This window comes from Rhagoletis pomonella, unplaced genomic scaffold, assembly GCF_013731165.1.
Source record: "Rhagoletis pomonella isolate Grant_MI unplaced genomic scaffold, Rhpom_1.0 Rhpom_scaffold_01031, whole genome shotgun sequence".
Classification (NCBI taxonomy): Eukaryota; Metazoa; Arthropoda; class Insecta; order Diptera; family Tephritidae; genus Rhagoletis; species Rhagoletis pomonella.
Window position 1 is genome coordinate 41495 of NW_023459585.1, and position 11820 is coordinate 53314.

At 35.5% G+C, this 11820-nt stretch overlaps 1 protein-coding gene across 2 annotated transcripts in view; it reads right to left on the reverse strand.

The window, feature by feature from the left end:
* The window catches only part of LOC118751836 (mucin-5AC-like), a 48122-nt gene extending 41449 nt beyond the window's left edge, over positions 1-6673 (reverse strand). For both annotated transcript variants that reach the window (XM_036486661.1, XM_036486658.1), the window contains exon 1: positions 6236-6673. The gene's annotated coding sequence lies outside the window, so the exon portion shown is untranslated. The remainder of the gene's footprint in view (positions 1-6235) is intronic.
* Between the last annotated feature and the right edge of the window lie 5147 nt (positions 6674-11820).

The following is an 11820-nucleotide window of genomic DNA, read 5'->3' on the forward strand; positions in this document are numbered from 1 at the left end:
TCGCCTAATTTGACAACCTAACCAATTAAAAAAAAATGCATGTGAGCATTTGCTAGTACTTGCTCGAGCTTCTCATCCGATTTGAGGTGTGTGCGCATTGATGTTGTCACACAAAGGGTAGGGGGCTAAAGTTTTACGCCGCATCCGACCAGCAAATGGTTTTAATGATAAGCTTTTTTCATGGCAAATATACCCTCAGAGGTTTGCCATTGCCTGCCGAGGGGCGAAACAATTATTTTTTTTTTTTTCGACTTGGACCTACCGAGTGGTAGTTAATGCGCATCTCTAACACCGATACGCGAAAGCTAAGCCAAGCTTAAAAAACATTATGGGAACTCTGCACATCATTTAGAATGATTAAGAAGTGGTATTCAGAATTTCGTTGTGAGACCAAAAATCGACCAAAACAGTGGGTAGAACCAGGTGCAACTGCAATAAAGAAGGCAAGGACGGTTGTGTCGGTGGGAAAGGTCACCTTTTTCTAGGTTGCGCATGGCATAATGCTGATCCGACTATTTGATGAAAATCGATTAGATTTTTTTTTACCATGCCTCTACTTTTTTTTTGAAAACACTTACTTTAACTTTAACACTTAACTTTAACTTTAACTTTTAACACTTAACTTCATTGACTCAATTATAATAAATATAAAATATTGCTAATTTTAATACAATTTGTTTCACATAGAAAAAAATAACGATTGCTTTTTAGTTTCGGTCAAGGCATATCAAACAGGTAGTCGCATTAGAGCAAAAACCAACCTTTGCGTGTGTTTTGTGGTTGCTTCTGGTATCGAAAGTGCCAAAAACTGTTCTGATTTTTTTCTTCTAAATCAAAGCGTGCCATGTGAAATACAAAAAAAAATAAAAAAATTAAAAACTGAAATTGGCAAAATTATTATTGTTGCAACTTTCTTTCTTAGTAAATTTGTTTGCTTCTCGAAACATTGATCCATCCTTTGCAAGGCCCAGTAATCAGCGGTTTAGCTGATTTTAGCAATTTAGATTTTTTGTGAGAAAAAATTTTAAATATTTGACATTTTGGAGACCAAACAATTTGAAATAAAAAAATCAAATCAGCTTCCTGTTCAATGTGCCTTGGTCTCGGTATTTCGCATGCATGACGAAAAAAAATTCAATTCGAATTTTTCAATTTCGACATGAAACGAATGAGTGAGCGGAGTAGACGACTTTAAATGTATGTAAGTACCTCCTATTAAGTAACAAGTAAAAGATTACACAAAAATACGTAAACTACCAAAAAAGTATATAAATTAAACAAAACAAGTGAGCGAAAGTAATTTATCAAAAGTGAATAACCAGAAAGGCATAAAAGTGACCAAACTGCGAGACTACTAAATATTAGCGTGTATTTAGTACGAATTTGCATAAATTTAGCATTCAAAGGAAAATAGACAAAAGGAGGGGGCGGGGGAGGACGAGAGGGAGAGACGAGCTAGTGTGAAATAGTCAGGCATGAAGAGTTAATACAAAAAAAAAAAAAAAAACGCGAAATTGGCGTGAAAATGCAAAAAGCCAGAAAAAATCGCCAACGCCAAGCTAGAGTAGCCAAAAACAAAAATTTGCTGTTGGTTGTTGCTGGAGGACATCCGCACCTGAGTCTCACACACCTACAATAAAAACGTAACTCTACAGAATGAATGACGTTTACACCTGCGCGTTCGTTAACATTTTGTTTTGATTTTTTCCATTTGTTTTAATTATTGTTTTTTTTTTTTGTTTCCCATTTTTTTTTTTTTTTGTTTTCTGACACAATCTTTTGTATTTATGCGCCTACATGTATAGGCAAACGACTCTACGTCTAGCTGGCCAACCGAACAACCAACCAGCTGGAAGCAGTGAAAGTTTTTTCGCATACAATTTAAAATTTGTATTTACAAAAACAAGGAACAATTGTAAAAAAAAAACAAAACAAAGTTTGTAGGAAAATGATGAAAATGAAACGTAAAGAAAAATTTACAAACAAAAATAGCATTTGCACGCTAACTAAAAACATTTGCGAGATTTTCATATTCATGCCTTGATGTTAAGTGGGCATTGGCTTGGGTGCTACATATGTTGCTATATTGCCAACAGAGTTGCCATATTGCGGGTGCACTTACCGCGAGTTGGAGAGCAAAAAATGACACTAAAGATGGCACAACGCCGAAACCGGTTTGTCTTAAAAGAACCATATCAAAAGGGAATGAAAAAATTTCCTCTTAGAACATTGTAAACTTTGAACGCCAACAATAACACAGGCCTGCGAAATTTAAATTTTGGTTTCCGCCCCCCTCCGATAATGCTCTTTTTTTGAATATCTAGGTACTGTGGTGGAAAAATAAATAAGAAAACGACATTTTAACAAATTTTTCCTATTTTTCTTTTATTTATAATTTTTTTTATAAAAGTATAGCTCATTATCAAACAAAAACCATATGACTTCACATTTCAAACTTGGTAAATTAAATTTTCAACTTTTTAGTTCTAGATTTTTTTTGAGTGCGCAGTTTTATAAACCCATTAAATTTTAGTAGAATAAAGGCAAGTTTGAAGTTCCAAAAAAATCGCGATGATTTTTGATCATTTTTATTCTGAATGTATTTAGCACTTTTTCCATCAAAAAATTGTCGAACATACTTTGTATGAAAGAAAACGCATTAAAAAAATTGCTAAAAATCAACGGGATTTTTTAGTAACTTAAAACTTACACCTCATTATACTAAAATTAAATGGGCTATAAAACTACATACTCTAAAAAATTCTAAAAAGTCTTATTAAAAAGTTGAAAATTTAGATGCAATTTTGCAGAATTTTTATAATTTTAGCACAGAGTTTGAAATATGAATTCTTAGCTACAATTTTATAAAAAAATAATAAATTTTAAATAAAAGAAAGAAAAATAGGCAAAATTTGAAAAAATGTCGTGTCCCTATTTAATTTTCCACCACTGTATTTTAAATTAAAATGCATCTTTGGTTTTTTTTTCTAGCACGTCGAGATTTTTTTATTGATGCCATGTACCTTTTAGGATTTTTTGCAATTTGCATGAAAATCAATATATTTAGTTAACAAGTAATTTTTAAGCAAAAAACAAAACCGACTGTAATTCTCATACAAAAAAAAATATATATATATATATTCATGATCTAATGATCGGATCTAAACCATATTAGTATTATGGACCACCTGTGAGACACTACCTTTCTTTTGTCTTTTACGGCCATATCTGAAAAAAAAAAAACTTTTTAAAAACGACAGTCGCAATTCTTCACAATTTTGCCACCGTTGTCAATTATCGATATACTTAATTATAGCAAATAGTAAGAGTTTTCGTGCCTTTATTGTGCATAGCTAGGAGATTCAGTTAAAAAATAAAATAAGCGCATGAAATTTCTCGCTAAACAAGAAAAAAAAAAAACTGTTGGGAGAGAGCTGATGTGTAGAAACCGTTGGCATTAAATTAACCATGAGAACACTTGACGCTCTTCCAAATGGTAATTTAGCAATTGTAGTAAATACATATGCACTGATATATTTTAATTTTTAACGACATCCCGACATAAGAGGAATGGTCAAGCACAGAAGAAGAGAAAATGGTACGGGGATAATTTTCTCAGCATATGGCTGAGCGCTCCAAAACGATTATAGCCGATTTTTTATCCAATCAAATGATAGCAACGTTGACGATATGTGGTTCCAGCAGGACGACGCTACGGCGGTGTCAAACAACGGACGCCCCGATAGATATTCTGCATGAAGAATTTGTGGGCTTTGTTATATCCAGAATAGGTTATGTAAATTGGCCACCCAGATCGTGAGGCCCGACCCCGCTAAACATTTTCTTATGGCATTTTCTGATCATATGTCTATGCCAACAACTTTTTTTACATGTGGAAGACACGTTTCGTTTTATGGCAAACATTGACTTCTAAAAAAAAAACTATTTAACTATTTATTTTATTCCATTTCAACATCGACCCAACCTCATTGAAAACCTTACACAATATAAGGCGTGGAGGTATATTTTTGAATACGCCTGTTTTGAAGATACATTTAAAATTCAATTGGAAACCATGTAAATTTAACTCAGTGATAGATATCGGAAACCATGGCGGGTCCGCGGTGCAAATCTGAAAAACATCGGGATGGGCGCGTTCGAGACTTAAAGATTTAATATCGAAATGATCGGGATCAGGATTGAATACTTAGTCGCGCGACCATCTCTAATGCAGACACACCTGCATTTCACAATTCATAGCGATGATATCTTGCAAAAATATGGCTTTATTTTTTACTACATTTTCTATGTAAATTTTAAAGGCTTTTTGCTTCTCCCCGCGAAATTTCAAATTTGACATTTAGTGGTTTTTTATATGTGTGTGTATAGCAACAATTTCCGAAAGCAATGGCGCGTATTAAAGATGGCACGCACATCGAAAAAATTGCCAAGCCAACAACATATACGACAATTGCGGCAATCGACAATTGACAGTCAAAGCGGCGTAGCGTAGCGCAACGCACAGCACAGATGGCAATTGCAAACAACAAGCATTTGAACGAGGCAAAAAAGGTAAAAGTAAATAAGAAAAAATAATTAAAATGCTTGGCGTATTGCAGCCGCAGCAAATTGTTTATTAAACTTTTGACGGTGGCGCCGCGAAAGTCAACATATCAAATCATATACGTATACACATGTACGTACATATGTACATATTAAAAAAGAAATAAAATATAGAAAAGCAGAATCCTATAGTAAGTAGCTTGAAGCCGCTGACCGCTGAGGCACAACGCAAAATTTGTTTATTTCCCCTCGGCGGCGGTTTTTTCAATGGATAATTGAAAAAAAAAAAAAAATCGCTCATTGAATGCTAGAAAACGCAATATGGACGGACATTAATGGCATGCCAAAGTCCATAGCAGCGGCAAGACTTTCACTTGCGGTTGCAAACCAGGGGGAAGCAGCAGCGCATACAGTGATGCGTTCAAAGCGTACTGTATGTATGCAGAAGTCTAGCTGGTGAAGATTTGCTTTTCACAATATTTGTATTTGTTTTCTTTTTGCTGGCAGAGGAATGCAACACATTTTTGTCAGGAGTTAGCTGTAATTGCCAATAAAACGTGACGTGCAACAGTTGTATTTGGCGAGAGGGGGGGGAGGGCAGCAAAGTTTGGAGTTGAGTTGGGAAAAACAATTATGTACACCAAAGGCTGCGGGCAAATGGTGAATGTACGCGGGCTGTAGGGAGCGGTGTGCAGTTGGAAAATGTTTAACCAACCAAACAGACAGCTGGCGAAAAACTCGTTTGCCAATCGAAGTTGACTTGCAGGAAAAAAAATGAAGCGAAAAAAATCCAGAACACGCCACAAGTATGACTAATGCCAACGAGCAACGGGAAGCTCCAAGTTATGTAAAATAATAAATGAAGCAAATACATATGTATGTACGGAGAGCTTTTGAGAGCGGTGAAAGGGTTTGATGCTAATGAATTTTTAGTATTCTTGGGACGAGCTTACTGATGGGTTTTACAAAAATCCAAAAAAAAATACCATTTGATATATGAAAATTCTCGTCGGTCGATATCGTCCTGGCTACAGTCGTCTGTGGTCAACGAAGTCTCTCTGTAGAAGCTAGTGAAAATGATATGAGGAATCAGTATCTATGACAATTTCTGCGTCGAGGTCCGGGCCAGTTTTTGAAGGTACTCGTAACGCTTTTGGACCTTCTTAATTTAGCCTGCTGCTAATGCCTTGAGTTCTCTTTCCTTCTATTTGTACGGAACTTTCTATACACACCCTGCTAACCTAGCCTAACGTAATGTCAAGCCGGCCAGGCAAATCCAACAAAGGACTGATGGTCCTTCACACACCAAAAGGTTAGTAGGCAGCTTAGTGCTACGACAACAAATGTCTCCCAAGACGACTATAGATAGTGACCAGGTCGAGCAATGCCGAAAGCTAAAACTCGTGTTCATTGTGAACATTCTCCAAAACATACATCTTTGTGGTCAACCTTGTCCAGTGCTCTGAGTAATGCCAGTTTTATAAACAAAAATATGAAAACAAAAATTTATAATTTTAGATAAAATTGTTTCACTAAAGAAATCGCATCCATCGCAATTGCTGAACTCGCTTTTTTCATATTTCTTGGCACAATTCGTACGAAGATAGCAAAAATTTGCGCCTTAAATTTCTGATGCACTGTTGCACAGTATAAAGTTGTTTATTTTACACACCATTTATGGAAACCAAACTGCAGATTTCAATGTAAGTACATAAGTATATTTAAACAGTTATTTAACGTTCTCACATTTTGGCAAACTATTAGAACACTCAACTTAACACTTAAGAAAATTGCAATTGAAGAAGTCATTCAATCAAGTAGTAAGCATAAGCGTATATTTTTTGCGTTGTTGATAGACATTTCGTTCCGTTTGCGCATACAACACTATCGCGACGCGCACGAGTTTCAAAATCGACTGAGACTGACTTCAATAACAAAGCCAGTAAACAACCAGCCAACCAGTCCGGCTTAAATCAAGCAAAAGGCACTTTTGAGTTAGCGAGTACAGAGGCAAGTAAGTAAGTAAAGCCGCCGCTTGCATTACAACCGGTCGGGTCGCACTCGAATGCCGCAAAATGACCGACCAACCAACCAACCAGCTACATACATAAGTTGAGCAAGCAAGCGGTCGATCAAACGACCGGCGGAGCATTTGGCCGGCCAGCTTGCGGCGAATGACTCAAATCTTACCTTTTTATTGGGCTGCTATCTCGGAACTCGAGCTCAACACCACCAACGCCAGTCAAGTAAGCGGCGGCGTTGCGGCAGGCGCAAGTTGCTGGCGGCTTGAGAAAACTTTAAATGGAAGTGGAAGTAGAGTAGAGTACTAGTAAAATTTCAACTTTTCCAGAAAACGAACGAGTGCAGTCGTCACGTTTCATACGAGCTCTTTTGCTCTCCTCTATATAGCGCGATGAGTAGTGAGTACTGCTGCTCGCTTCAATTTTGCCATCAATGGCGTTTATTCTCAGCTACACCCAGCCAGAGCCAGGTAGGTACAGCGTTCAGGGGTGCGCCTTCGAATATGTGAGGCGGGATGCCGTCGTCGTGTCGGTCGTACGAGTCATCATTATTAACGAACTAAGACGCAAGAGATAAGCGCGCAGTACATAGTATACAAGTGCAAGCGCCGCAGACTATGCTCCAATACATTTCAGATGTTGATGAGTAACAAGCTTGACAGACAGATGTATTGTGGCATTCCGATTAACTAGTAGCAAATGCGTTGTTCACCAACTTGCAAGTGAGCATTGTCGCTTTTTTATCGCTCGAATTTTCTGTTTGCTACTTTTTTTTTTTCACTTATCTTTGACTCAGTTTCGACTTTGTGCAACCTGTTGCGAGTGTAGAGCGAATGAATTGTCGATCATTTTCGATGCGCGAAAAATTCGCATCGTAATGGTGTCATCGAAACAATGCAGTCACTTCAAGTTTAGCGAAATTATTTTATGGGGAAATGTGGCGAGATAGCAAGTTATTTGGTAGCTTTGCGAACGCTGATTTAATTATAGGTGATCGGTGGTGGTTAATCGATTGCTTTTGCGCGCACTATACATGCGACTACAAGCAATCGATTCGGGGAAATGGGTCGAGCAGATTTAAAGCGTGCAGTTTTCCTTCCACGGAAGCATAGTTGAGCAAGTAAACAATGTTTGGTTAAGGCAACTCGACGTCGAAGACAACAAAGTGCAAACTTCGCACAACCATTTGTACCAGTGCAATGCGCTGTCAAATTGAGCAAGAGACATTTTATTCCACCGTGTGAACATCCGGAAAGACATTTCGAAAATCAGTTTCCGAAATAAATGTTGCCAGCACTGACTGACTGCAATTCAAAGAGCGAAAATAAATTTCGAGATCATTATATACGTTTACTCATTTTATGTCTGTGACTTGTCATTGATGACTCCAGAGCGACGACTTCTCAAATGTGATACTTATACAGAGAATATTGGAGAAAAACCGCAATGCATAAACCAAGGAACCTGCAGTGGATAAGTGAATTGTCCAAAAATTAATGCTTTCTCATCTGACAATTCAAATTAAACTTACGTTTATTTTCTTTGATATTCTGGTGTAGAATTTGCACCTACGCCATTTTACTCATCTAGCGCTTGTAAGCACATTATTTTCGTACTTAGCTTCTGTAGATTTATAGCTTTTTTTATATATATAAGTACGTTTATTAACACTGAATTTATAAAAAAAAGTGCCGCGACTACAAAAACTTGCGTCGGAAATTAAATGTTCAATGCAGATAAAAGTGTGGGCGGCTGTAAATATGACAGAAAACAATTATTGTTGACTCATAAATGACGCATATGCCGATAATTTTATCTGCTTTTATTAAAATGTGTTTCGAGGCAAAATACGTATGAACATATGCAATTAAAGTAAAAATTAATAATACGACAGAAAGTGTTTGTCAATATTTTTTTTTTTTTTTTTTTTGTTAAAAGTTTCGGGGATGTATTAAAACTAACCAGACGCGAACTGTAATAAATCATACGAAAACATATTTGACTTTGCTGCAAAAAAGGAAGCAAAGAATTGTTTGAAACTAAATTTTTTTTCGGCATTCCAAATAAAAAAATACATTCAAATTAATTTAAACCCAAATACCTCACTAAATTCCAATGCTCAAAAATGTGTGTAAAAAGTTTTGTAGATATTTTATTTGCTAAACTGCCAGCTGTTGCCGAACTATTTCCCATTGGCCTAGTCAATAAAGCACCATATTTTATTAACTTTTTCTCTCGTTTTTGTTTTTTTTTGCATTTGTTCGGCATTTTGATGCACAGTGCCAAGTGAAGCGTAATAGAGTGGAAGTCGCAAACAAAAACACATAGATATGTACATACATACATACATACCTTCAACAAATTTGCATAGAAACATATTTAAATCGTTCTGTGTACATTTTGGATTTGTGAAAAGTTTTGATTAAAGTTAGTTCTAGCCGAAAGTGTAGGTAAGTCTAGTGAGCATTGCTGTGTGTGTGTGTGTGTGTGTGTGTGTGTGTGGGAAGGAAATGCCAGACAGTGTCAGCAATCAGCATCAATGCCACAGGCAAGTCAAGGCACAGATATTGGCGCATGAACACACACGTATGTACATGCATAAATATGCTGGTTTGTAGAAATGCAGTGGTATATAAAAGAATCCAAACAAAAAACTGCCAAATCCTCTTTAAAAGCTGGAAGGATAATATGGAAGATGTGCATGTACCATATAATATCCTACTATTATGGCTTGGTGTTGGTGTAGTGCAATATGTCTCAGTGTCTGCGTCTGCAATTTATTTGCCATAAGAGCGTTTGCTTGACTGCCAGTGTACTGAAAATCGATATTGATGAAGAGAAAATTAACCAAAGATATCACAAGGAAATTAAAAACAAAAAATATTAATGAAAATGGAAGCTCTTTCAGTTCCACCTACACTTCAACCAGATAAGCATAGAGTAAATACTTTAAATTGTTTTTGTCGCAGCTCCTTCCTTTTAAATTTGATGACCAACGTAATCGCCTTGGCATAGATTTTTCAGGAAGCACTTTACCACGGTTCCGTGTGCCTATACTTGGCTCTGGTCCCATTGGATCACACGCAGATGTGCAGTTGCCCATTCTTCAGCCAGCTCTCAATACTTTAGTGTCTTGATATCATAAATTCTTTAGCATTAGCGACAAAATTGAGCTTACTTTCGTTTCAAATATTTCAAATGAAATATGTTTCAAAATATTTCAGAAAAAGTTTGTGGCCCAAAAACAACTCTGGATCTCATCTCTCTGGATCAAAATCTGAGACAAAAAAAATTATAGTTTTAAAATGAGAAATAAAAACAGGTAGGGCCTTTTAAAAAGTGGCATGTAACTCCGTTGTTTTTGGTAAGAGAACTTTAAAATTCTTATTGAAGGTGTACTTTGATACATCTCACCAAAATCTGTGGAAAGAGCAGTTTCGAAAAAATTGTTGGTTAGTGCATTCCTGAATTAAGGTAACGATCTGTAAATCTACTTTGTATCTTCTTTTAATTTTTTTTAAGTATATTTTTTCATATTTTTAAATTTTTTCTTTTTCCAGTTATTTTCATTTTATACCCTTTTTTATTTATATTTAATCTTTTGTATTTTTTATTTTATCATTTAAAAATTTTGTAATCGATTATTTAAGAAAAATTTATTTATTTTTTTTTTAATTCATTATTTTTATTTCGTTATTATTTTAATTATTTATAATTTCTTTATTTTTGTTTTTTACATTGAAACATTTTATAATTTTATTTATTTATTACATACTTAATGTTTTTCTAAAAAAATGTTATTATTTTTTTTCGCACATATGTATATGTAGTTAGTATGTACTCTAGGGTGGTCCAAAAATGCATGTAGAAAAAAGTAAGGTCGGAATTTTTATGCTCTCACCCTCTCGGATTGTTCTATATCGAAAAAAGTATAGCCCTATTTTTTTTATTTTGAAATCAAAAAATATTTAGAGGTCGCTCAAAGTGCTCAAAGTTTTTCATGTATTTTCTATGGGGAAGAAAGAACTTTTCGTGGAAATGGTATGTAATTCTTGAAATTCAATATTTTACGATCGGAAGACTCTGTTCCTCTTCAACAGATTCCCAATAGTAATACTCAATTATTTTTTAAAAATTTTTTCTAAGTAACCATATTTTATAGGTCCTCCAAAACCCCTTGAAAATGCCAGAAAATGCCATGGGGGGATATATAAAAAATTTTCATTATTAAAAAATGGTTAAAAAATAAATAATTGGATATTGTTATTGGAAGTCTTTTGAAGAGAACCAGAGTTTTCCGATCGAAGCATATTGACCTTCAAGAATTCTACACCATTTCCACGAAAAGTTGTTTTTCCTACACACACACACATGGAAAACTTTGAGCGCTTTGAGCGATCTCTATATATTTTTTTAATTACAAATAAAAAAATAGGGGTATACTTTTTTTCGATATATGTAGAACAATCCTAGGGGGTGAGAGCGTTAAAATTCCGACTTTACTTATTTTGGACCACTCTAATGTACACACATACATATATTCACAGTTTTTTTTTCCTTTCTTCATTACTCTTTTATACTTATATTTCCTTTTTCAAAATTCGTTTAGTCGACAGTAGCAAGCCATAAGCCGACAGTAAATGGATAGTTAAATTACGAAGCACGCGCTATGAGTAAATATTTAATTTATTTGATTTAGCCTCGTGCAGCACACCTTCCAACCCCCGCACGCCGCATACAAACAAATTTTGCAACGACGAATAATTAAGCAATATTCGAGCGGATGGTAGTAGTCTAGTTGCAAGCCATTTTTTTTTTTTTTTATTATTTACTTTTACATATGCCCCTACATATTACATACATACATATGTATAAAGCTCACGACGGTGTGGCTGCTGCCTTTTTTTCGAAAACAGCGTTTTCACCGTTTATAGGCTTTTAAAGGAGTAAGCTTTCGTGCGGACAGACATCATAACTATAAAAGTACATATTTAGTTTATAACGAATGCACATATGTACATTTGATATGTATGTATGTGCATGTATGTGTTTATTAGTGAAATTAATATCAAAAGTAGTTTGGGCGGGTCTGTTGTGCCGTGTGTGGACGATCGGTCCAGCGGTTGGAATTGGCGACAGTGTACGCCTTGCCGGCAATTTGATGCGTCGTTGTTCGTGATTTTTTTTTTATGTTATTGTGGTCGCTGCTCTTGCAGCAATGTAGCAAATTGTTCAG